This window comes from Equus quagga, chromosome 15, assembly GCF_021613505.1.
Source record: "Equus quagga isolate Etosha38 chromosome 15, UCLA_HA_Equagga_1.0, whole genome shotgun sequence".
Lineage (NCBI taxonomy): Eukaryota > Metazoa > Chordata > Mammalia > Perissodactyla > Equidae > Equus > Equus quagga.
Genome location: NC_060281.1, coordinates 48030664 through 48058113, shown reverse-complemented (window position 1 = coordinate 48058113; position 27450 = coordinate 48030664). Strand labels below are relative to the sequence as shown.

General features: G+C 42.2%; 1 protein-coding gene across 4 annotated transcripts in view; it reads right to left on the bottom strand.

Annotated features, from left to right (window-relative positions):
* ATXN1 (ataxin 1) overlaps positions 1 to 27450 on the bottom strand; it is a 378660-nt gene that overhangs the window by 122590 nt on the left and 228620 nt on the right. For all 4 annotated transcript variants that reach the window (XM_046639025.1, XM_046639026.1, XM_046639024.1 and 1 more), the window contains one exon: positions 19364 to 19492. The gene's annotated coding sequence lies outside the window, so the exon portion shown is untranslated. The remainder of the gene's footprint in view (positions 1 to 19363; positions 19493 to 27450) is intronic.

Genomic DNA, 27450 nt, shown 5'->3' with positions numbered 1-27450 from the left:
CCCAGGCCACGCCAGAGACATGACAGGGAGCCCTGGTACAGATGACGTTAGGAGTCATCAGCCCCCAGGGAAGGTAAACAGAAGATGCTGGGAACCTAAGGGAAAGTAAAATTTCCAGGAAAAGACCTGGAACTGTGCGAAGGAAGCCAAGATGGAAGAGGAATCATTTCTCTAAAAAAGTCCTGACTTTGAGGACGGAACCCAAGAGCGTAACCATCAAGTAGGGTTCCTAGATTTCTTCTCATTCAGGTTTCTCATCTGACCACAGTGAGGAGCAGAGCAAGAGGCCTGCAGTGGATACCAGCGAAAAAGAGAAAAGAGGGAGGAGAGAGGGCATGTACAATTGGTGAAGTCAGAGAATCTTCACTCCTACATCCATGCACTGGAAAACTCAGCAGCCATAAAAATATTGCTAAGATCTATATTTATTAACAAGAAAAGATGTTCACAACATATCGCGAGGTGAGAAAAGAAGGTTCAGAAAAGTATACCAATTACGATTCCATTTTTTGTAAAGCTACACGTATTTGTATATGCATGCATAGAAAATAATCTGAAAGAAAACACACTCAAAATGCTAACAGAGGTGAACATCGAGGGGCGACAACAGCATGGCAGGCTTTTTATGTTCCTACTCTCTATTTTCCTACCTCCTCCTCAAGCTGATGCAGAGATGACTTGTAACAGACTAATTTTTTTTAATGAAAGAGTTAACACTCTTTCCATCTCATAATTCAAGTTTCCAATGGCGTCCTCCTTGTTAAGCGTACAATAGCCCGTGCTTACACAAAAGCCAATGCTTGTTTTAAATCAGTGTGGTGCAGCCTCTTATTACATAAATTACTTCAACAGCCACATCCTGATGCACAAGGGGAAAAAGGAACGGCAATTCCAAAATAGTAAAGTTTCAAAAAGCAATGACAGAAGCAGCGAGAACAGCAGCAAAGGAAAATGCCTCGGGAAGAGAGGAGACAGACCCCACATATTCCTAGCACTTGTCTCCCTGACTCTGGGGGAGGTTTCTTGATTAGTCTATTTTAAAAATTGTTACTGTAAAAAAACAAATCCTAGCTAAAAATAACATTAAGATGCACAAGATATGCAGAAACACTCCATGATGCAAATTATTTATGAAGATAATGTAGCAGTGTGACCAGGAATTAGCATGAATCAGTTACCGTACAACGGAGATGTGTTCCCTGTCAACCAACCAGAGGGACGCATGGACCAATCACCAGTGTCGGATTTTAATGTTTGTTCTTACCCATCAAAACTGTTGCTCTACATAGAAGGGAGTGGTGGGGTGGTCTCGGGGTGGGGGTGGGCAGTACAGAAGAACAGGCACCCCACCAGCAGTGTTTTTAAAGAGAGATTATATCCATCATCTTTCCTAAACTAACAATTTCATCTTGAAATCTGTTACAGGAAGTACCTTTAATCAGAAGCCATCTGTTTCAAATTCTCCCTTTCTATGGCATAAATTCACTATAGCTATTTACTGTAATTCATTACTTAGGCATATTGTTATTATCCTTCCTGTAACTTTCATTTCTATTGCGTTAAAGTAGGGGAATGAGAAAGCCAGAAAGGAAAACTTAAACGGTTGACTTTAAACTTTATTACCTGCTAATAACTCTGTCCAAAAGTTTAGTAGGGGAAGAAGTTGAACTACCACCTAAAAGAAGACTAAAAGATTGTCTGAAGATTCCATTTATTCATGTTTTCCGGTTCCCTATAAAACATGGATATGCTCTTGGTAAAGACATTCAATGTCTGTTTCAATTTAGCAACCACTGAATATTTTAACTCTGTTTACCAATCAAAAAGGGAATTGTAGCAACAATCATAGAATAACAGTGGCAATAACAATATAAATCAGAATAATAATTTGTCTCCTATAATAATTTGCCTTGAGAGTAACATCACTGAGAACTAATAAACTCTAAGGCTAGAGCCTAAAGTAATAATTTAGTTAAGGACTAATAAATTTGTTTATAAGGTAATAACCATTACCTTATTAAGGGGGAAATACCATCAAATTGTTATCAGAGTAACTTCTGTTTCCAGGGGAGTCGCGGTGGGATTAATGAACAGTCACTGAAACCAGAAAGCAGTGTGTGTTATCCCTGAGCTCTGAGTTGCTAGTATACAGTGAGGTACACAGTTACAAATCAGCGCAGAGGATACTAACCAAGGGAGTTAACCCTCAGTCCCCTTTCTAAGGAGATTGCTCTTAACAATGTGCTAAGTGAATGCATGCATCTATAAAAGGTACATGCCTGGTAATGGAAATATTGAGCCTTAAAGCAACCAGAAGTTTTCATTGCTGCTTGAGAATGTAAACTGAATCATTCCTCAGCAGCAAGGGGGAAAATCAGTACGTGAGAGTGACTTCTAGATGGCAGAAGGGACAGGGAGGGCCATTTCACTGTCTCACATTTGAATAGAAAAAGGTCAACTTGGATTGATGCTTCTTCTGAACAGAAGCAGAAAAACCTGGGGAGATTCGTGATAGAAAACGATTTGAGAGGTTGTTCACTCATCTGGACCAAGCCTCTGCGCCTAAAATATAGGAAGAAGGTAGATTTGAAAGTTTCTAAAATCTTCCAAAACTGTACAGTGCACAGAGTTAGTCTTTGGCCACCCAAAACTTCTAGAAAGGCAGAATTTTAAGAGTCACTTGTAGACGTGGAGTGGGCACTGCATAAACACCTGATGAACGAATGACTGAATGAATGAGTGGGTTATTAGAGTTATCTTTGAGTGGCCATTTTACCAGGGCCTGAAAAACCGACATAAATTATACAAGGGTTCTGTCCTTAAGAAGCTTCTATTCTATCAGGAGAAGCAAAATATAAGTAAATAATTTTAATACGGTGTGATACATATAGCAATAATGCAAGGCTATAAATAAGGAACAGATGTCACAGGGAGCAAATAGTGAGGAACTAGGGATGGGGCAGAGAAAGCTTCTAAGACAGGCTGTGATTAAACTCATTCACATCAGGTGCTTATATCTAATCTATGGCCTCCCTCCCAGGATCATTTGCATTTTAATAGAAAACACGGGGAAGGTTTTGCTCAATACTTGAGGACTGACCTGCTATTAGTGGCATTTCAGGTATTAGGTGAGAGACTGGTAGAAAAGATACTTCAAATAACACTACTGGGCAGAAACTCTACCTAGTTCTATCATAAAAAAGGCTCAAAGAGGGTAAGTGCGTGTCTTCTTCAAGCAACTGTATCTAGCAAGCACATGAAAGAAAGTTGGTGAAAGGTCTTGAACAGATGTTTGCACACGCATGGTCACAGCAGCATTACTCACAATAGCAAAGAGGTGGAAGCAACCCAAGTGTCTGTTGATGGATAAACAAAACACAGCATGTCCATACAATGGAATATTACTCAGCCTTTAAAAGAAGGGAAATTCTGACACCTGTTACAACATGGATAAACCTTGAGGGCATTATGCTAAGTGAAATAAGTCAGTCATAAAAATACTGTATGATTCCACTTAGAGGAGGTACCTACAGAAGTTAAATTCATAGAAACAGAAGAAGAATGGTGCTTGCCAGGGGATGGGGGGAGGGGGCATGGAGAGTTATTGTTTGTTGAGTATAGAGTTTCAGTTTCGCAAGATGAAAAGCACTCTGGAGATGGATGGTGGTGCTGGCTTCACGACAATGTGAAAGTACTTAATGCCACTGAACTGTGCACTTAAAAATGGTGAAGATGGCAAATTTTATGTTACGTGTATTTTATCACAATTTTAAAAATTGGAGGAAAAAAGGTGGTGAAGTATACCATAGCTCTGAAATTTATATGCAAAATTAATTAGATTATTAAGATTAAGTTAGTTATTTTATATGGAAAGTTATTGGATAGAAGTCAGAATGGGTAGCATGTATGATTAGGTGGACAGCTGCTCGCTTCCTAACATGTTTGAAGAAATGACCCCCAAAAGATCTCCCCCGCGGTCGGCTGAAATTCCACCATTAAAAAACTTCAATCCTTGGATCCCCGAGCCCTTGGAAAATGCAATTCTCCTGGCCAAGGTCCCTATGAGCTTAGTGTGTCTTCATCAGACTGTGTCTCTCCACAGGTCAATCAAGGCACATGAACTGATTTGAAGCACTTGGGAGAGGGGAAAGATGAGACCCGAAAGGAGGAAGAGCGAGATGAGACACTCAAGGGACAGGCAGAAACCACTGAAATCAAACTGGGTCTACTTGGAAATTTTCCCCATGCCACCAAGGACCCTCTGCCACAGGTTTTCCTACAAGCTCTGCTCTGCTTTCTCATTCCGACACCCTCCCCTCTATCGGAAAGACTCCCAGGAATTAAAAAGGCACCATTTTATCAGAAGATAAACACGGCTTCTGCTAAACCATTTTCGACCACGGCTACCCACTTAATTATGGGAAGTAATTTTGAGTGTTCAGTTTCATAAAGTGAAATCAGGTTAGTAAATTTAAGACTGAGATGGGATAAGTAAATACATATGCCTTAGAGCTCTGTGTTTCTGAGTTTGTGGCAGGGAGTAGGTGAGGTCTAAAGAATCTAGATGTGTGAATGATGTAACAGGTAAGACAGACTGGATCAGAGGGGTTTTAAAGTCAAGCTAAGTGAAAATTATAGCACACGGCTATGACTCCATATCCATATCGTAGAGGGAGAGTAGAAAGCCAGTGGAACGCAAGGCTGCCATGCTCTGTAGCTGGGGTGCCTTCAGTACAGCATGCTAGGGGGGCATGTGTGTGTACTAGAGAGAGAGACAGACAGACAGACCCTACTGTTACATCAGGAGAGTTCACATAAAAGAAAGGTGCGAGAGCAACAACATTCTGAATTGGGAGAGCCTCTCCTTCTTTATAAGATACTCAGAGTACTTAGGCATTACTTCATCAATCTCCATACCACCTGTCAGACCTTCGATGACCATGACTGTCCTCATACATTAATCAAGGAGGCAACCAATGTAGCTTTGAAAAAAGTTCCACTCGTTCAGACTTCACGGTATTATTAAAATTTCTAAAAAAGTAAGTAACAGGAGGTGGTTCTGATCACAGTGTTGGCTTGAATTTTGTCCCCATGTTCCTTGCGGATTAACATGGTTACATCACTTAAGGTACCACAGAAAGAACAGGTGGGTAAGAAAATAAGCTGACAAAACCCAGTGAAATAATACACAGGTGGCAGAATACACACACCTGCGTCTTCACCCTCCTTCCAAAAATAAGAAGATTCTATTTTCCTCCTCTATACTCTATATAGTCTAGAACAGATTGAATATGTATTTAAAAGAGAAATATATTATTTTGATTAATATTTCACACAAAATCTCATGTAAGGTCATGGGTTTGCGCAGAAAAAACATGGGGGTTGGACATTCCTTGAGCACCTCTCCTGTGAGCTCTCTTCTTCACCTGGCGCTGCTTCTAAACTCTGCTGGAAGCCAGACCAGACTGGGCACAGCAAACCGTCCCTTCCTTTCAGTATCGAATGCAATGAGTCAGTGTTTATGCAATGATCTGCCATTAAAGCAAATAAGCAGAATTCAGAATTCCAAAACATGCCGTGTTTTCATTTCCAGTTCACATGAATCTGAAGCTCGCCAAATTTGGGCGCTTTAAGTTATGAGGTCCCCTGTCGCACATTTCTTTATCAGTCCCTCCACATAATTAACTAAGTCTCTCTGATAAAAGTGTCTAAAACGCTTGCTGTTTCTCAGCAGCAAACAAATGCCTTTAGCCTCTGACCCAGCCCTGGGATTTCTCAAACCCTCTCCTGTCTCTGAAAATATATCCCATTTAGGTAGGGGTGCTTGGTGGTAACACCTGGCATGCGCAGGAACTAAGCCATCAGCCCCAGACTTGCAGAGTGGTACCCCCAATTGAATTCAAAGCTAACAGAACACCCGTATCAGTGAGCACAAAACAAAGAGCTAATAAGGCAAGTATCCACCTCATAAGAAGCTGATGGATAAAGGCTGTTAAAATTCTTTAAGTCGAGAAAAGACATGACTCTGAGCTATCAAAGTGGCCCGCCTGCCCCCAGAGGCTTATGTTCTGGGTTTTTCGTTTTCCTTGCTGCCTTCCTCTATCCCCTCCCTTTCCACTTATTGTCAATTATACGGCTTGGGACGGTACCCCTCAAGGCAAAGAGAGCACAAATGGGAGGCCATCCCCAGCAGCCTATACCACCCCGTCTACACTCTTCTGTATGTATTTTTTTCCTGAAAAATTCGAAAGAAAACACAGTAAATTATTATCTGCTTAATGCACATTTAGGTGTTCCCTCCCCCCATTTTTTATCTCTAAACGATAGCACTTTCAACGTTTGAGTTATAACCTCGAGGCCTGAAAAATACCCTGCTCCTCCCATCGATATTGTGCAGTTTCGGTGACAATAAACTGGCTCCCAAATGTACCGGTGAAAACCACAAGTTCTCACTCTCGGTGACTTGAATTTAGTGAAATGAAACAGTCATTTCTATTTTAGTATTTTTAAAGAGTTGCACTTAATAGCACAGTTAAAAAGGTCAGTTAAATTAATGGGTGAGCACAGGTCCCATCGAGGGTAAAGGGTTTTTAAAGATCCCAAGGGCTCTTGGAACACACTGTCTATTTTGAAATCATAGGGAAACCTGTTGAAAAGAAAAGAGTCTTCAGCTGGGGTGAGACTGGAATATTACCTACCACGAGAAGACACTTTCAGAGACTGTCTTTCAATCAGACATCGGTAGGAATTTATTTGGAACCCCCAGCACACAGGAGTCTGGCAGGATCCCACCAGGAGTGACGCGATGAACGGTGCCAGCACGATTCAGCTCCCTTAACTTGCTCTGAGTTCTCGCAGCCGACTTCACACAGAGAGAGCTGCTGGCCTGAGCCTCTGTGTTTCCTGACACACCTTGGGGGACCTCCACCCTCTTTTTGGTCAACCTGGAACCACCTCTCAGTTGCAGAATTTCTATCTTCTCCTCGCTATTCCGGGACGTCTCTTTGGAAACTTCCCTGAATTGTCTAGGCTAACAAATGCTTTAGGCCTTTGCCATCTAGCTGATTATGTCAACATGCTACTTAAAATCTTTCAATGATTCTACTCCTCTCTTCAAGACAAACTCTGAACTCCTCAGCAGAGCTTACTGAAAAGATACTTTGTGATCTGGCCTGTTCCCTTGACACTTTGGACTTGCTCTCCCCTCGCCACTGTGGCCAACTTGCAGTTTTCCAACATGCCGTGTTCTCTCTTACCTCTGAGCTTAGCACATGGTATCTACCATGTGACTAAAGCTGGCCTTTCCCTCATCCCTTGAGTCTGGACTTACTGGGTGACTCGCTTTGGCTAAAGGGAAATTAGCAAAGATTTTGCAAACAGAGGTTGAAAAGCACTTGTAGTCTGGGTTTGTCCTCTCTTGTTGCCTTGGGAACCCTGAGATCGCAATCTGAAGAAGCTCAGATTAGCCTACGAGAGGATGAAAGACTGCGTGGAAGAGGGACAAGCTGCTCCAGCTGAAGCTCCCCTCTCCCAAACAGCCTTACAACAGTTAGACATATGAGTGCGGCCGTCAAGGACCAACCAGTCCCAAGCAAGCTGGCCAGACTTGAATAGCCCAGCCAACCTGCAGAATCAAAAGAAATAATACGTTTGTTGTTTTAAGCCATTAAATATTGGGTAGCTTGTTACACAGTATATGCCAACTGATACGCCCACTTTGTTTTCTGGTTAAGACCTGCCCATCCTTCAGGTCTGAGGATGAAGGCTTTCCTGACCCCAAAATATGCCACTCTGGTTTGCACCCATGGCATCTCATGGGTACCTCTAAAAAAGCACTGGCCACGGTGTGAAGGAGTTGCCTATCCTTTGATCTCTTTCCCCAGTGACTGAAAGCTCTTTAGCTAGATGCCTTTCCTACAGCACACACTTAGTAAATACTCGCTGAAAGAAGACACAGGAATGTACATATCTATCTTCCAGCTTTTTCCATCCTTAATTTTAAAGAATTAGACTAGAGAATTTTTACTGATCACTACCTAGATGTGGTAACGACATCAAAACATATTTTAATGTTTTTCTTTTTTAGGCTTCCACTCATATCAATAGCCTTTGGGAATCTCCCTACTCTTTTTATAGGTGAGACTATCATATCTTCCAAACTCATGGTGCCTTTCAATTTGACTAACACTAAGAAATTCACCTAAAATTCCAAGGGCCCTCAGCATAGGCACGTGGATAATTCTGACAAATGCTGTCACCGTCACCGTCATAACGACTCTACTATATGTGTCAAAGAAGCAGAGGGGTTTAACAATACCTAACTGACTTCACCGTCAATGCAATGACACTGACAGTTAATGACAATTCGTGTGACAGAGGAAACGTCTCTGCAACAAAGAGACTAGCAAGATGCAATTGTTCACCTGTTCATTTCAGCGACACATCACGATAAATTTTCTTCTGTGAAATTTATCATCCTAACAGCACTATAGCTGCCACAGTTACTAGGGAGCAATCAATCATTGGGCTAAAACTTAACAAAATATCTCATTTAATTCTCTCAATAATCTTATGAGGTAGGTATGATCAGCCCTATTTTACAGATGAAGCAAATGAGACTCAGAAAAATGGAACAATTTCCTCAAGGACACACAGTTAATGAGTAATAGGTTGGGATTTGAACCCAGATATGATTCCAAAAGCCTCTTATTTGGAATAATGCCTTTAAATCTGACACTGTTAAGTGGAAGCAATGAGTATCTTCCTTTGGAAGACAAGGAAATAGAGGCACAGAGAAAGAAAGCAGCTTGTGCATGGGCTCAGAGGGGCAGGAATGGGAAGAAAACCCGTGTCCAGAACCAGCCTGATGCTCCTGCTCCTGGACCAAGCCCAAGGCGTCTCTATCTTCTCCTTGGTTATTAACATTTAGATTCAAACCTACCTCTGTGACTGACAACAACAAATTCAAGAGGGAGAGACAGCAGTTTCCTTCTATTCTAGGAGTGCTTCCAATTACTGTATATCTAGATAAGTCGGGAAAAGAAAAGTATGAAGCATGAAGTTCATGAGACCTAACTATCATCTAACTAGGCTATCATCTACTTTACCAAATTTCTTTTAAAAAAAGCAATCCTCAAACCTAGAGCTTTTTGTGTATGTGTGTGTGTGTGTGAGAGAGAGAGAGAGAGAGAGAGAGAGGAAGATTGGCCCTGAGCTAACATCTATTGCCAATCTTCCTCTTTTAGCTTGAGGAAGATTGTCACCAAGCCAATATCTGTGCCAATCGTCCTCTATTTTGTATGTGGGATGCTGCCACGGCATGGCTTGATGAGTGGTGTGTAGGCCTGTGCCTGGGATCTGAACCTGCAAACTCTGGCCGCTGAAGCGGAGCGTGCGAACTTAACCACTAAGCCACAGGGCCGGCCTCGAGAAGGATTTTAATCTTCCAACTTTAATGTGATTCACACTAGTTGTATTTATTATTCATATCAATATGAGAGAACTGACTTCACTGCCTGTGTACCATGAAGAATGATGAATATTTACTATTAAGTATTGAATTAAGAGTTACATAAAATAAAAAAACAAACCTCTACTCCTCTACAATATCAAAATGCACCCAATAGGTATTCATTTTGCTAGGAACACACAGTGTCTTTTATAATTTAAACCATTTCAACAACTTAAAATAATGACCTGTTGGGCATACCACACACTTGTCAAACAAGAGTAATTTATTTTATTTTATTTGTTAAGAAACATCTTGAAAACACAGGATGCTCTGAAATTACAAACAACTACCTTGGAGTTTCTTTTTTGTCCAAATATCATTTCTCTTAATTCCAGTCCCAGATCTTGAATATCTATCTTTATTCCAGGTATGGAAGAGGAAACGGATATTGGATGAGTATATAAATTGTGCTAGAAATGTTCCATTACAGCCTAACTGGCTTCCCCATCATGAAGACACAATTATAGGCACTTGCCCAGCTAAGGAGGTTCATTCAATGGAGGAAATAATAAGAGGTCTCAGAATACAAAAACTCTTTTAGTGATGAAAGGAAAGGTACTAATAATATTTTATGTCGTTTGTGGGTTTCAAATGTTCTGGAGACATCCTTTTCATCAGATTTCCCTGCTCCCCATCTCCCAATAAGGTTTGCAGGTAGACCAGCTGTTAGTTCTTTCTTTGTGAAAAATGTCCTGACATCTCCATGCCAACATAGACAGAAGCACTCCTAGGAGAAAATGTCAGCCAAAGTCCTTGGCTAGGGGCTTCTACAATGAAGTGGCGATGGAATAAAGTCCCCAAGACATCCAGTGTAAACTGACTGCCTAATTTTAGACTTAACCTAGGCAAGGCCAACTAGGTTAGGGACTTTAGGACATAATCCTCAGGACTTCTATGTTCTTTGGGATCCAAATCAGAAAGGGGGAAAAAGTCACTTAATGTCAATTCAATTTAACATAAAGGGAGGAAAAGAGTAATTACAAAGAAGAGGACAAGGTGAATAGTGTTCCTTTTCTACGCTGGGGACATGGATAAATTACTGGAGTCCAGTAAGAAAGCTCCAGTTACACTGAACTGCTTTCAGGTCAGACCTGTCACCAGGAAAAGGAGCCAAGATCGACTGTAATGGTGTTTCCCCTCATCTTCCTTCTCTTGACCTCTAATTCCTCCCAAACATCTACCCATGTCCCCAACTCTGAATGCCAGTGCTGATAAACAACCAGAACATTAACTCAATTCACAAGAGCAACTGACACCATCTAATGTTCTGAGATCGACTAACATCCTGGCCCGGTAGTCCCCACATTCTGCCTGGACTATCCACTAATCACCTTGTTATTCTCCATGGGAGGCTATCTATACCAGACAGACCATGTGGTCCATGATCCTTAGTAAGTGACACTCCCATGATACCGACATCCTCTTCCTGGAGGCCTGCCCAGATGAAGGAAATGGAAAATCCTCTTTGACCAAGGTGACTGCCAACTCCCTTTCTGACCCCCTGGAGGCCACCTCTTCCACTGCCACTCCCATGCTTGCCTTTAGGGAAGTGCCAGCCAGCAGGTTGCTAGGACAACTGGCGTCATTGCTGGGGCACAGAAATAGATCGCCAGCAAAGCTGGGAATTTGGATTGCGAACTCCGATGACAGCAACAAGATACCGATTGGCAGCCAATCTGCTCTGCTAAAGGGAGTGACAGACTAACATTACCCAGTGGACAGCTCTCACCTTGACATACTATCCTTTAATCTACACTGTGCTTGACATGGTGGTGACAGAGAAGGGGCAAGAAACTCGCTTAAGATAGGAGCAGAATGACTCTATTCTGAATTATGTGAACTGGTAGATAGGCAGTAACCAATGGACATGTGTATATTTAACTTATTAGTCTCCTGAAAGTGGAGGGAGGGAAGCTGTTCATAAGCAGAAGTGAGCCAGAAACAGGTAGAGCAAGTGAAGTTGCCAAGAGAAGGGAGAAAATCTGTTTGTACAGGCAATAGCTGTCCCCTTTCTGAACAATAGCATCCTAACCTCATCCCCACCTTTTCTTGGAGAACAAAGAAGAAAAAGCAAAGGAGACCGGAAAACTAGGGCTTGCCATGGTAGAAGAAGGGAACAATCTTTGTGCCCAGTTCTCTTTGTTCTGCAGGGTAAGTTTTACAATGCTTATAACAGGTAGTAACTCGTAGGAGCCCCAGGCATCAAGACTGTCTATCAAAGTCTTGGATTTTAGCCCTTGGAGGAATTACAGTTTTTCAGTTCTATGCAAGCTACAAAGGCTTGAGAAGGAAAAAGGAAAACGAAATGAAGAGTAACCTAATGGAAATTTTAGAAAACTATTTTAGCAAGAGTGATTTCATTTCTAGACACACTAAGTACAGTGTCCAGATGTCCAGGAAGACAGCTTATGTACAGACTGAAAGAGCTAACACAGCCCAGTACCTAGGCAAGGGTCCTAAGCAGTGAATTCTGCTGGCATTGTGGCCACGTCCTATCCCAGTGCCAGAGGCTTGAGGCTGGAAGGGAGATGGTCACAAGACGTGTGTGATAAAGGATTGGGCAACAAGTGGGATTTGGAGGTATAAGAAGACGGCTGGGTCCAAAAAGCATGATGACAAGAACCTGCCTGAGTCTTGGAAATCGAAGATCCTGAAGGAGATTGCTGATTGTATCCCATTAATATTTCCATTTTTGGGGATCCTATTTAAGGAAGTCGTTCAGAATGGAAGCACAAATAGAAAAAAATGACTGAGAAACTAACCTTATCTAACATACGTTTCAAACAGTTAATTTTGCTATCTGACTTAAAAAGCATTTTATACTTGTTGAAAATTACGATTTCTTAATCACATAACTTACTTATTTAGGTATCTGCAAAAGGTTAACATAATCCTCAGAACATAGAGAAGACAGATTAATTCTTTAAATCTAAGCATAATCTAGCATAATTTATTACATATACCACTTGAAATTTAATATGAATATACATTGGTTAAATGATTTTCTTGTATTACAATAAATGTTTGTTTTACAAAAGTGAAAAATTGGGGGAATTAAAAGAATGAAATTATCTACTTGTCTTTTTATATTAGCCTCAAGAAACGATTTATTTACTGGTAAGAATCAACAAATTTTGTTTCCGCTTTATGACAGAACAATGTCATTTAGTTCCTATTTATGCCTCACTTTTCGGTAAGAAAGCAAAAGAGGAAAGCAAAAGAGCAACAACAATCTTTTAGAGGAATAATGAAAATAATTCAAATACTACAGTATGATATACTTTGTCAGAAATGACAAACATCAGTAATATTCCAACAAAGAGAATGGAGCTGATCAACCCCAGAGGTGTCGAAAAGGGTGGGAATTATTTGATCTTTAGCTGGAAGAATTTTCAGTGGGTTAATACTTCCCTTCTGGGGCAGCACCACTATCCAACTTCCCTGCCTTCCTCCTTGCGTGTATACTGATTCTTGAACAGTGGGCACTTCAAAGATACACCACTTGAGAAATACTTTTTTGTGTGTGTGTGAGGAAGATTAGCCCCGAGCTAACATCTGCTGCCAATCTTCCTCTTTTTGCTGAAGAAGACCGGCCCTGAGCTAACATCCATGCCCATCTTCCTCTATTTTATATGCAGGATGCCTACCACAGCATGGCTTGCCAAGCGGTGCCACATCAGCACCCAGGATCCAAACTGGCGAACCCCGGGCCACCAAAGTGGAACGTGCGCACTTAACCGCTGCACCACCGGGCCGGCTCCAAGAAATACATTTTTAGTTGTAGGTGTCATTTCTGTCCAAAGTTCAAGTTGAAAACACTACACTTACTAGGGCTGAGAGGCATCATTTCTTTAAGTGGCCCAAGTTCCTGCTTCAGCTTTTGCATAGAAATATATAAAAGGACACTATAGGAGAATGGTTCCCAGGGGCTACAAATTCTGTCTTCGTTGGTGGTCATACCACATTGTTTCTGATGGAAAGCGGTTTCTGACTCTAATGTCTCACTTGCCCAGATGCAGAAGCAGTTAAATAAAAGACTAGTTTTGTCTTCTCTCCCTCCCTTACGTTCTCAAAGCACACACATATAGCAGCTTGAAATCCTACCCCTGAGTCAAGGCCTAATTCACCCTCAGCGGTCCTTGAAGCCTTTCCTGAAAACCCAACTCGGAGGAACCCTACCCATCATGACTTTCGGAGCAGCTGACTCACGCCCCCGAGAACATCCTCCCATGGTGCTCTGTTAAAGTCAGGTCTCAGAGGACAGTAAATATAGATTACTCATCACTGTATCCCTAACAGACTTTAGCACACCTTGGCCACAACAGTCTTTTAATAAATATTATTTATTTAGTGAATTCTTCACAAATAGAACACAAAAACTTTTTGCCTCTGCACTATTCAGTTAGAAAGCAGTCTGACCAGGCCGTTGATGCTTTCTTTTTCCCCACAGAAAACAAATATTTTAGAAGACACATGCACATTTTTCCTTCCACAGCTTCTGGGCGTTCTGTGTATTTCCCTTCTCCTCTCTGAGATGCTGAGAGGAGGAGGCTGAGCCCCCGGGGAAGGTGATGCCGAGGGAAAGGGTGTGCCTGGGAAGTGCTAGACTTTGCCAGCTGACTCAGGAAGTAGCTCTGACAACTCTGAGAAGTAGCTTGTGCAAAGGCCCTGCCGAAGGAGCCATGGCCAGGAATTAGTGAGGCTATCAATAAGAAGCAACTGGAGGAAGTGTGGGACAGGGAATGAAATGGGTGAAACAGAAAACTCTTGAGGACTTGAGGCTGTACAAGGATGCCCAGAGTACCTGGCATGGAAGGTGCTCAGTGAGAGCCTCTTCGCGTTTACAATACACAGGCCCATTTACCGGGTCATGAGAAGCAAGGACCAAAAACAGTGAGACTGTTTTCCCTCATGTATCTAACAGTAAAATCGCCCCTTCTCTCCTGACTCCCTTTATCTACCTCGGGTTTGTTATTTTTCTTTTATGATAGTGCCAGAAAATTTGGTATCACAGATGGCAAATCGAAAAGGTACAAATTGACAGACACATAGGGAAATTCCCAAATCGCTCTTACTAGAGTGTGTCTGTGTAATTCTCTTACTCTGGAGACCAGAAATTCAGCTCCCAATTTTCAAAGCTTATAAAGACAGCATAATGCTGTCTAAATAGGCACAGAGGTGTTTATTTTAGTCTTTCCATTTCTTCCCAGGAATAACGTAACTTCTCCACACTCAGAGCAGGTATTCTGACAAGGGGGTTGATAAACACACAAGAATCAAGACACTTTTATTCCTGCTATCCTCAAAAGCAATGGAGGACAGTCCTCCTTAAGAAAGCTTTTGAGAACTTCCCCTTATCACCACAGAGACATTCGACAGACTTCATTTCTACCAGCATGTTATTTCTTTATTTTCCAAATTGTGTGTCATCCAAAAGCAAAGAAAATGAAAATGACGCCATTCAGTACATGGGGAGTTTCCAGGTAGATTCAGCACCTCAACCCGGCTCCCACTTTGGGAACAAATGGATACATAAATGGTGATAAAGTGATGTGATTGTAGGAGGCAAAACCACCACTGTGCACAGAACGCCAGGGCAGACCGCTCACAAACAACTGATAAAGCAAACCACTCAATGGAAAAGGGGAGGAAATATACACAGGGCACATTTTTGTTTTTTCAAGTATCAGAAAATCCCCAAACTCTATTGATAGTTCTATAAAGTTTTTTTTTTTTTAATTGTTTCCTTTCCCACATTTACTTACACACATCACAGACATTTAGCATCTACTTCTAAGGGAAAGAAAGCAGGCTAGTCTCTCCGTGCCACCACTTACCCTACCAAACTACTATCAGGTTCAAGCAATTCTCATCAGAACCCTGTTTACGCTCCTTTTTCTAACGGCTTAGGCCCACACAGGAGAAACCCCAGCATGTGCTGACTCTCTCCTCACATTCACTAACGGGTATTTACCGAGTGTCCACTATGGGCCAAGTGGCATTTTAGATGTTGTGGATTCAGCAGGGAATAATAAGAAAAAGAATAAGAATGGTAATAATAAAATAATAGCCACGCTTTCATGGGGCTTCCAGTCTAGTTGAAGAGATGGACGACTAACAAATAAATATACAACATGGAAGGTGATTAAAAAAAATAAAGTAGGCTAGAGGCTAGAGAGGGATGGGGTGGGTGCTATTTTATGTAGGTCAGGGGAGGCTGCTTTGAAAAGGTAACTTGAGAAATCCTGCGTAAGGACACAGAGAAGCTTAAGAGAGAATTACGGGGGCTGGCCCCGTGGCCGAGTGGTTAAGTTCGTGCGCTCCGCTGCAGGCGGCCCAGTGTTTCGACGGTTCGAATCCTGGGCGCGGACATGGCACTGCTCGTCAGACCACGCTGAGGCAGCGTCCCACATGCCACAACTAGAGGAACCCACAACGAAGAATACACAACTATGTACCGGGGGGCTTTGGGGAGAAAAAGGAAAAAATAAAATCTTTAAAAAAAAAAAAAAAAAGAGAGAGAATTACGGATCATGGCCTCCCTGCTTATGGACTAAGCAATACTTGAGTACGGCGGTGGGCAGTTTCTAAAAAGTTAATTTTAAAATTGGCTCATGTTTAATTTTCAAAAAGACCAGTGAGTGTGGATCCTAAATTTAAATCACTAAAACTACATTCTCAGGAGGCCCTCAAATGAACATCTTTTGAATTGTCACGTGGTAACCGAGAGGGTTCCTGCAGAAAGGGTATCACAATGGTGACATACTAATTTTTTTTTTCCTAACCATAAGACTGCACTCAACATTTTAAAAGCAGTTGTAAATTGAAGTTGTGCCAGATCATTGACTTTTAGAAGCCAAATAGGGTAAAATGAAGGTCCAGTCCGCCTCATCTAAGGCTGATCCTTTACGCAGTGTTAGACACTTACAGCTGGGAGACCCACCAGTGGTCATTTAACTCAACTTTTTTTCATGTTAGTCATCATAAAACAGGCCCCCAGGGCTCTGGGGGGCCCGAGGTCATAGAGTCAAGTGCACCATGATGCAGGCTCCTGACTCTTGAGCCAGATTTTCATCGCCATTCCTTTCTTGTGCAAGATGCTACATCCTAGATCCAGTCTGAGACACTTTCAGGAGCAAACTGCATCCGCTAGAAAGATGGGAGCAGATGTGAGAGGCGGTAAATGGGGACAACAAGAGGAACGCTGCAGAGGTAACGAATTTGGGGTGCAGTCTGCGAGGACAGCTGAGGACAGGAACCACTAATCCAATGGCTGCTACGATTATGACTCAAATGCTCATACACCCACCATCATACCCAACCTATGTGCAAGCGTACATTCTTTGAAAATCTCCTCCTTTCACTATTATAATGGTACAGGCCTCTGGGCACCCAGGACACCAAAGTAAGAGGAAAATATGAACTCAATGTTGTAAAAATGCTCCAAGATTATAAAAGGTAACCAACTACTAAGATGACTAATTTCAAACTTTGTTAAGATAACTGGGAACCCCCCTCCACTCCCAAGTAAATGCAATTTGGAAGAGCAAGTCCTTGGTGCTAAAGGAGGTCGTGAGAATTTAGTATTTTCTTCCTCTCTCTCAACCCACTCCATTTACTGAAGGATTTTAAAATTACTTTAAGTTGGCCATGTGGCATCTTAAAGTTTACGCTTCGGAACTTCTTTGAAAACCTCACTCAAGGTTTGAGGTTTGGCAGGGTATCATGTGAGCGGTTCAAAGCAATGGTTTAAAAGAAAACACCAGCAGATTTGAAACAAAAGCTATCTTGATTATAGTAACGGCACTGCTCTCAAATGGAACCTGAAACCTAAAGCGCTTTTCCATAACATACTTGTTTCCCAGGATAAAAACGCTTTAAAAACCGTCACCAGAAGCGCATTCTAACAGCCACCTGATTGGGAAAATAATTTCTAGTGAAAACACCCTGCTCCTGGAGCACCCAAATCTAACAGGACGTAAAGTTGTTCCTTAATATTGCTAGAAATTTTTTAAGGAGATACTTTTTAGTAAGTATTAAAGTGCCTTACAAGATGCTCTGCCCCTCACAGGGACTCCAAACCAAGATGTCATTGAGCAATAAACAGGTGGCACAGAGCAATATATAGACTTAGAAAGTAACACTTCTTGAGGGTTAGTGACTTGCCCAAGGTTGCAAACTTACTTGACCTTGACCATAGGGCCAGGAATAGAATTCAGGTCGACTGATTCCAGGAGCTGTGTACTTTCCACTATCACCAATGTCATCACACATACAAAAGGGAACCACATTAAAACACCAGTGTCTCCCATCATCCATTTACTATGAGGCACTGGGAGATTTTGGATTTAATAAGCTTATTTTAATATTACTGATTATTTAACCCTGAGGAGGTATGCATAAACATGCATATTTCAATACAAATTTTTAGAAAACCATGAAATAAAAAAAATTCAGGGGGGCCGGCCCCATGGCCGAGTGGTTAAGTTCACACACTCTGCTTCAGCAGCCCAGGGTTCACCAGTTTGGAGCCCGAGTGTGGACCTACACTCTGCTCATCAAGCCATGCTGTGGTGACATCCCACATAGAAGAACTGGAACGGCCTGCAACTAGAATATCCAACTATATACTTGTGCTTTGGGGAGAGGAGAAAAAAAAAAAAGGAGGAAGATTGGCAAGAGATATTAGCTCAGGGCCAATCTTCCTCACCAAAAAAAGCACACCTTAAAAAAAAAAGTCTCTTCTCCTTCCCTCAAATTCTGCCTCCTCCCTTTAAAAAAAATTCAGTGGAAATTTTTCTTTTCAGTGTTAATTCTTCCTGATACATGCCCTCATATTAGTAGCATCTTGCTTTTTCAAAATCTTTTATGCAACTGCAAAAAAGCAGGCAAGAAACGCCTAGAAAGCTTAATACATAGTTTTATGCATATATATACATATACACACAAATATACACACAAAAATATTAATATATATTAAGTATGCATATATGCATATAGAAAAACCCCTAGTCTAAGTTGGCTTTTCATTTTCTAAACTTTGAAGATAACACATTCATAGGCCATCCTGGGTTTCCTGTAGCTGTGTTCTTTCCTGGTCAAAACTCTTGCACACTTTTCTTGTAACACAGTCTAGCAAAGAGGTCAAATCTCCAGACAGCAGCAGAGCTGGTCAAAGCTCTAAGTTTCGTGGCGGGTCAGCTCCTTGAAGCCCACAGTGTGCCGTCTCTTCAATTACTTGATACTAAACCCCTCATGAAAGGTGACCAGCAGCTGACACACAGGAACTACTTTACCAATCCCAAAATCCCAACCCCAGAACCTGACAAAAACCAGTACACCAGCCAATTTTGAATACGAGAAGCACCCAAAACAACTGTACTTGCATACCTCAGATTTTTGAAAGCAAGAAAAAAAATTCATTCCAATCATAAACTTCACATAAATAAACATAATCGTTGGGTGCAAGTCCTGGTTGCTAACCTTTAGCCTGGAGAACCTTACCCCCTAGCCACCGACCTCAAAGAACGGCGAAAGCCCAAGTTAAAGAGGTTACTCCACACTTGATACCGTTTGACTGTACCAGGGGAAAGCCCGTTCCTACAATGAAAGAATCATTGTATTCCACTCTTTTATTCCAGAAGTAGATAATGAGCAGCGCCCCACAGAAGCCGAGAGAAAGGCAAGTTCATGGCAAATAAAAACAGAATCTCTCCCCTAAAAAAAGAAATTAATTGGATGATCACCTAGAGCTAATGCTAATACCCCTTCATCACCCTGGCTCAGTTACATCCAGTGATTCACAAACCCTCGCAAGGCAAGCCACTGCAGATGCTGCTCTTGTTAACTTACAACATTCACTGTGCACTGCTCACAGGTAGCCCCAGCCTATCCTTCACCACGGAGACTTCTCACAAGTAGCTGGCGTGCTCCTGGGCTCAGGCGTGTTCTTTCTTCCCTTCACAGAGACGTGAGAAATCCCTAGCATGGGAACAGAACAGAGGAAAAAGAAAAAGGTAAATGCATTGTCAAATCACTCGTTGGTTCAACAAAGGAAATCTCGCGATCAATGAGACTAAATGATAATTCACCGAAAACCACTTTCCAGTACCCTTTCCTTAAAAAAAAAAATTTCAACATTTTTGCTCTGGCCCCAGGAAACACATCACGGCACGGCCAGCCTTTATCCCTGCCCTGCCCATCCCATCCCATCAAGTTGAAGCCAATTCTGGGAGACTCGGATGCAATCCCAGGTGAGACGCAAACTTGCACCACAGTCTCAAAATAAGTCACTTGATTTGAGTCTCTGCAAAAAGGAGGGAGCTAGGACTCTCACCTGTTGCCATTTCACACTTCACTGGGTTCTTGGGAAGATCAGTAAGATCACTCTCGCAAAGCACTCACAGTTCGCGAGAAGAAAGACACTATGTAAACGCAATGCATGATTAGTGGTCATAAGCCTGTTACTGAACTCTGAGCCAGAATATAAAAGCCAGCTTTGGCGAGGCACCAACAGTCAACCATCCCTGGGGCACCCAAACATCCACAGATCTGCATGGGCCACTGTGCTAACACTCCCCTTCCACTGAAGGGTCAAGGGAGGCAGAGTACTGGAAAGGAAGTGTCTGGCATCTCAGGGAGAAAGAAAGCGAAGGCCTGGAGCAGGAATCAAAGAGAAAAGGGGACAGAAAGGTGGGTGAGAGAGGCCTGTGCGGGCGCGTCTTATTCGGTCCATGCCACACGGCTCCCTCAGACGGCCAGGCTGCAGCGTATGGTGCACTGGATGTTTTCGGAGCTGTGAAATTTTCCACTTGTCTGTCTGCCATTTCCGCCCACTGAGGATAACACTTACACACAGAAATGGCACACCAGCGCCCTGCTGGGGAAGGACTGGATAATTTTTGTTTGTTTGTTTGTTGCTTTTAAAGAAAAGACCTATTCATGTCCTGGATCGTTAATATTTTCCACACGTGAATTTCTTGATTTTTTTTCCCTCCTTCAAGAGAGAGCCAGGAACAGCTTTTCCTGGGTCAATATTAACAAGTGATTTTGACTGGTGTATTCTTGAGGAGCGTGCTTGAGCTATAGGAACTTAATGAGTGGCTTTGGGGAACACGAGAAATAGAATTTAAGTGCAATGCTAGAATCCTGTTTGCTTCCCAAGTAACTCATCCACAAGGCTGGTCATATTTTCCTTTCCAAGTTATAAGCACACAATGAAGAAAGGTGGAGTTGCAGGATTCACCCTGTGGGTGTAATAATACTCTCGAGGGAAAAAAGGGGTCCTTTATCTCAAAGGAGGCAAGAATGAACAATATCAAATCTTAGATTTGGAATTAGGGAAACACTGACAAGTACACCTCAAAATAAAGAACTCAAAAAAATGGAGAGAAATAAATTAGGACAGAAGGGAGAAAGGAAGTGTCTGCTACTAATATAATTAACTATGGCTTTAATAGTAAATACAGTTTACCAAGTGCTTCCTTATTAATTCATTCATTCACTCAAAGAATTTTTACTTGGTGTGCACTATAACCACCGGGTTCTCGGTTTATGACTGCACAAAACTGCCAAGGACCACGCCTTTAAGGAGTTCATTGAAGAACTGGAGAATACGATTTTTACTATATGTATAAAATTTGAAAACTGGATAGGCATTACGAAGGAAAAAGTAACATTATGATTTGCAATCACAAGGGAGGGTCCTCTTTTAGAAGGAGGGGCTTAGGAAGGCTTATCTTACAAAAGTAACATTTTAGCAGGGAAGTAAAAGTTGAGCAGAAGTTAGCCAGCCCCTGAGGTTCCAGGTAGAGGAAACAGCCTGTGCATTATGTCACCTGACCCAGAGATGTACAACTAATTTCCGTTATCTCATCTTTTTCCCTGGCCATTGCCATAGGGTCTCCTTGATCAAGAGAGGAGCAACAGACTTTCTGTTAACTAGACTTATTACGATCATTTCACAATATATACATATATCGAATCATTATGTTGTACACCTGAAACTAATATAATGCTATATGTCAACTATATCTCAATTAGAAAAAAGAAATGAGCAACAGAACTGTTCCTAATACCTTGAAATAGAGATGATTTTATTGTCTGACTTCTGGGCCATCAGAGCACCAAACACTAGTAATTTCTGCTAGAGGAACACACTTTAGTGCAGGTATTACACTTGATGTGACAAGAAAGGAAGTCTCTGGCTTCCTAATGCATCTCAAGTCACCTCAGCATCACAGTGAAACAAAAGGAAGCTCTCTGTTAACATCTGTGTGCCACAGCTGGGTTAAAAAAAAACCCTCCCCCAAAGGGCTAAAAACAGATCACATTATACGTAAACTTCAGAAAAAAATCTTCTTAGTACCTTAAATTCGCTGGCTTCCTCTTGACTACTAGGGTATTTTTATAATTTGTCTCCTGGACTTAAACGGCATTTCTGCCCCCCTTCAACAGTGTCCTGGGCGCCTTCTCTCCTGGTTCTTGGTTTGGTTTTATCTGTTTACTTACCCAGGTGAGCAGCATGATGCCAAGAAATAAAAAGCAATGGAGATGTTGTGTTCATCTGAAGTGTTTTCTTGTTCTCTATCATTCCAGATCTGGTACAAGTTAATCCTTCCACTAAGGAAAATCAGTAATTTGCTTTTTTTCATCCTACAAAACGAAGGCATCCTCAGACAGGCTCATTCATGTTCTCCCCGTGAATGCAGTTGAGTTTGAAAGTCTTGTTTGCAATGAATAAGCCAAACTCCTATTTGAGTCTCTTTCCATTTCAGACATCCAGGATAAAATGTAATTTCTCCTACCAGTTTCTCATATAACCAAAAATATTAATAATACTCCAAGTTCAAAGTCTTGAAATACAAACCCTTGCTTTGACTTAGGAGTTTTGACAAACTAACGAAACTCGGAAAGAAAAGAGAGCCAAAAAAAAAAAAAAAGGACTTCTTGCAGCCAAGTTGCCCAACACCCCACCATCAGACCTGGGAAATTATGCCAGGCTGACAGTTTCATCCTCCGTCCAGTGAAGGAAATGACACGATGCCAATTTCTCCTTCCCGAGTGCCCACAGCACTTACAGTCTCTTCCACACATTTTGACCCACGGTCCTTTTCAATTCAGCACTCTGCTAGACGGCCTTTTTATACTCCACTGGATTTATTTTAAGTCTTGAAGGCTCAAAAACTTTATAAGGTCCTCCATGAAAGAAACCTTGCCATGCCCTTCTTTTGCAACCTCCTAATAGCGTTCTAGTAGAAGAGCTTGAATTTAAATTAAATGATCCATATCCAAAACCAGTTCTACGACTTAACCCTTACTCCCAAGGACTCACTACTCTACCGCTATAATTTAAGCCTGCCTCACTGTTCTCTGTCCTCCTGGGACTTGCAGCTCCACTAACGCCTATCATCCAAATGAAAGCCCTGCATGAACTTGAGAACAATTAAGTTAGAACTTAGCCTCCCCTCTTCTGTTCTTTCAATCCATTACATTCTTAGTCATTAGTGGCTTTTGAACAGCTGCCATCCCCTTTCAAGATTTACAATTCTCCCCACCCTGTCACTTGGAGCCTATGTCCTTGATTCTCTCAGCTTTTCAAAGCCATTATTAAGGAAAGCCTCCTGGTATGTGGAGGGGAGATGTGGATGCTCTAAGGCACTGCCTTTCAAACTTGAACCAGCATTAGAAAAACCTAGAGGTCTTGTTTAACCACAGACAGCTGGGTCCCGCTCCTAGAATTTCTGATTCAGCAGGTCTGGCTGGGGCCGGAGAACTTGCATTTCCAACAAGTTCCCAGGTGATGCTGATGCTGCTGGTCCACGGACCGGACTTTGAGAACCACTGCTCTTTCTGTCAATTACACAGCCAGACCAAAGCTAAGAATCTTTTGAGTATATTTAATCACTATGAGATGGCTACACTTTAAAGAATGATACTTGTCCATCCCAAAGAGGTGACAAATGACCAAAAACCCAAAAGAGCCCACACACTTTAGAATCTGGGAAAACTTTCTGTGGTTCTTAGTCTTGGGCTGTTAGTCTGCTCCCCTCCTACTGGCTGCAGGTCCTGTTAGTGTCAATTCTGCCCTCTATCTCTCCTGCAATCTTTTTCCTCTCTTCTAGAAACTTCTTCTCAGCCTACAAACACATTCAGACACTGCTATCCATGAAAGACCTTCCCCATACCCTGATACATTTCCAAATGGCTACCACCTCTCTCTCATGCACCAACAAACATGGTAAAGTGTGGTATAAATTCAAAGCCAGGATTTCACCAGGTACATCTTAAACCCTGACAGTTTGATTTCCACCACGCTTTTTTTCAGTAAACTTCCTTCTCTTTCAAAGGTCATGAATGGCTTCCTGCCTGCTAAATGCAGTGGCCTTTTCCTGATTTCTCTTATAACATTTGATACAGTTCACCAATGGTTCCTTCAAGTTTCTTTTACTTTTATTTAGTGGACTAGAATTTTTGCAAAACAGCATCTTTCTGGAATGACCTCTCCTCCATTTTCTTTGTGATTTGGGCAGAATGACCTTATGCCTTGGGTCCAGAGATGGGCATCTGACCCAGGTCTGGAGATCAGAATACATATCTCTCTCACCATGATGACTGGCTTTAGGGATAGGCAAGTGACCAAAGCCACACCAATCAAAGGCCTCTCTCAGACTGGCTGGGACTCAGAGGAACGAGGTGCCGCCTCCCAGTGAGACCGTGGGAGCATGGTCTACTAAGAGCTGGTTTTACCACCTTGTGAGGAAAGCTCGCTTCAGAAGGAAGCTCTGCCAGCAGGGAGCAAAGCTGAAAGATAAAGTCTGAGTCCTGACGACAGTGAGGCCCCTTGGATCCAGCCATGTCAAAAGTTAGATTTGTCCCTGGATTTTTTAGTCATGCTGTAATAGACAAAATTCTCAGGTAGACCCCAAGATTGCCCTGACCCCTTGTGCGCACACACACCTTCTCTTAGTTATTCAATCAAACACTAATCTGGGCGCTCCTGCTGTGAAGGGATTTTTGCAGATAAAATTAAGGTCCCAAATCAACTGACCTTAAAATATAATGATTATCTTTGGTGGGCCTGACCTAATCAGGTGAGCCCTTCAAAGGGACAGGCTCTTCCAGGAATGAGATTCAAAGCACGAGAGGACATACGAGGGGAGGGGGACCACCATGTGGCAAGGAACTGGAGATGGACACCAGGAGCTGAGAGTGGCACCCAGCCCACCACCAGCAACAGAACAGAGGCCTCTACCCTACAACCACAAGGAAATAAATTCTGCCAATAACCATGTGAGCTTGGAAGAAGACTGCAAGCCCCAGAGGACAGTGCAGTCCAGCTGACACCTTGATTTCAGCCTTAGGAAACCCTGAGTGGAGAATCCAGCTGAGCCGTGGCAAGACGTCTTACCTGCAGAAATTATGGAATAATACAGGTGTGGTGCTAAGCCACTCAGTTTATGGTAATCTGTTATTCAGTAATAGAAAACTAATATATACGTGATACAATAAATTCCAGGGTTTCTTTTGCTTAAATCACTTTGAGTTGTATTTGTCTCTCTCACCAAAAACATCCTAATACTCCTGGTTTCTCTGAGATGGAACTATTCTGGTGTTCCTTACATCACTCTGACTGCTGTTCCTCTTTCTCAGCTTTCGTTCCTTCCAACCCCAGGGGATGTATTCCCCAAGGTTCCATGCTCAGCTCTCTTCTCTTTCCAGAATAAGTTCCTTTTATTGCATCTAGTTCTTCAATCTGTATCCTGGGCCCTGGCATCTCCCCCAACAAACTGCTGGATATATGCAGTATAAATAAATTGAGTCTGTTTCAAAACTTTTCCTCTTTTTTTCCCCCAAACCGGTCCTCCACTTTTATTTCTGATTCACGCTAATGGCGTCATTGTCTCCTCTTTCTCCCACAGTCCATCAGTTGTCAAGTCCTATCAAGCCTGCGCTCTATTCCCACACCACCTTGCTAGTTCAGACTCTATTCCTCTCACAGCAGCCTAATTGGTCTTCTTCCTTCAATATTCTCCCTGCAAACCATTTGAGTCATCCCTGTTGGATCAAACTTCCTAAAGTAGATTATATAATACAACTTGTCCATGCCATATCTTCACGGGTTCCTACGGCTTGCTGAAAATCTTCTCAAATCTGATGTTTAAGACCTTCACAATCTGGCCCCAACAAGCTTTTCCAACTTTGCTTCCTACTTCTCCCCTCAGGCATGTTCTACCAGCCCCACTGAGATCCTCTCTCCATCTCTGAGAGCCCAGGTTTCTACTTCACAGGTCAAAAGCCAAGCTACACCTACCGAGACCTGCTCAAATCCTACTTTTTCCATCACTCTTTCCTTCATCCTCCTATGCTACAACTTTCTCAATCACAAGTACCTTTTTTTTTTCTCTTTGGTTATGAACTCTACATCTTTTTACTTCCTTTCCTTAGAATGCTAATCATTTTATTCCTTATCCCAAAAAAGTCACCATTTCCCCAGGCAGACTCCTGTAAACTCTGTGAAGACAGGGTTTGTGTCTGTCTGCTTTTTGTAAGCCTCGTAGTGCTTCTGCAAATGGTAACCCATTGATAAAGACTTATGGATTAAGTGATTGAGAATGTGGTGTTTTACTTTTTCCTCTGACATGTCCTCAAGTCTCTTGACTCTGTGGTTTTCAAATAAGAGAGCTCCTTTTCTGGTGACTTGGAGAAAAATCATTACATAAGCCAATATGGAAACTGCTCAGTCAACTGATGAAACGTTCTGCAAGAGCCTCTTTTTCTGATTCACAACTGAAGCTGACTCTTTGTATTTTCCTTCTGAGGAAGAAAGAGAAGCAGCCGGGGCTGCTGGCAGTTGCAGAGGTACGAGTGCTTCCTCTGGATGAGCATGCTCAGCCCAGCAGGGTCCAAGGCCTCTGTCTGCAACCTGCCCACAAAGGAGCACACATGTCAGTCACAGAGGGCTGACGGCTCCCCTTCTCCAGGAAAGGCAACGTCACTGTAGAACTTTCCTGAGAGTATAGGTGTCCAGGTGGATTTCAAGAAGAGCTGGAGGAAAGTCAAGGGTGGAACAAAGCCCAAACTGAAGGTATTCTGAAGAATATGATTTATTCATCACATTGCGTGATCCCTACTCCATCAACATTTGATGATTTGTGTGGTTAACCACTGTAAAATCTTTTTCCAAACTGACCATCCTTGGGTATGTAGCATGCACCTGGGACATTTTCTACTGATATTAACCGGTTTGTGTTCAGGTAATAAAAATTAAAATTAGTATCTACCTAAGGAACACATAATCAGAGAGATAAATATGCTGGAAAAAATCCTATGATCAAACTTCTTTTAATTATAATTCATGTTGATGCATGCTACTGTTTCCTATTATTAGCACAGCTTATCTCATAAAGGTAAGCTTTATCCACACACATACAGACTCAGCAGGTGTCTCTATCTGTATGCAGGTCCCATCTCCTTACTGGTATAAAGCAAAGTTTGCTAAGAAATATAATTATTCATCCAGAGAAACGTATGTCTGCGTATCAGGAATAAAATGACAATATAAATGAGAAATACCTAATCTGCATTGAAAAGCCAGAAAATGACGTCTCTAGGAAATTACGATTTTACAGACCAAGATGACATGCGCTCCTTCTTGACAATTTCTTCCTCGCCTTGTTTGTTTGACACTGCTCCTGAGGGGGTTGCTGAAGCCCAACAGGAAGCATTATGGTCCAGGAGACAGAGGAATGGGGATCAAGGAGCTCTGCAGAGACCACACTGCGGCTGCACATCCCCTGGGTTACATGTCCCTTTCATGAGTCATCACACATCCCCTCCCTGGAGGAGAGTCCTATTCATGCCTGCCCGAGGAGGGCAGAGTGCTTGGGAAAAACGGGGACGGTGAGGGCAGAGTCTGCGCTTCATGCGTTGATCATTTA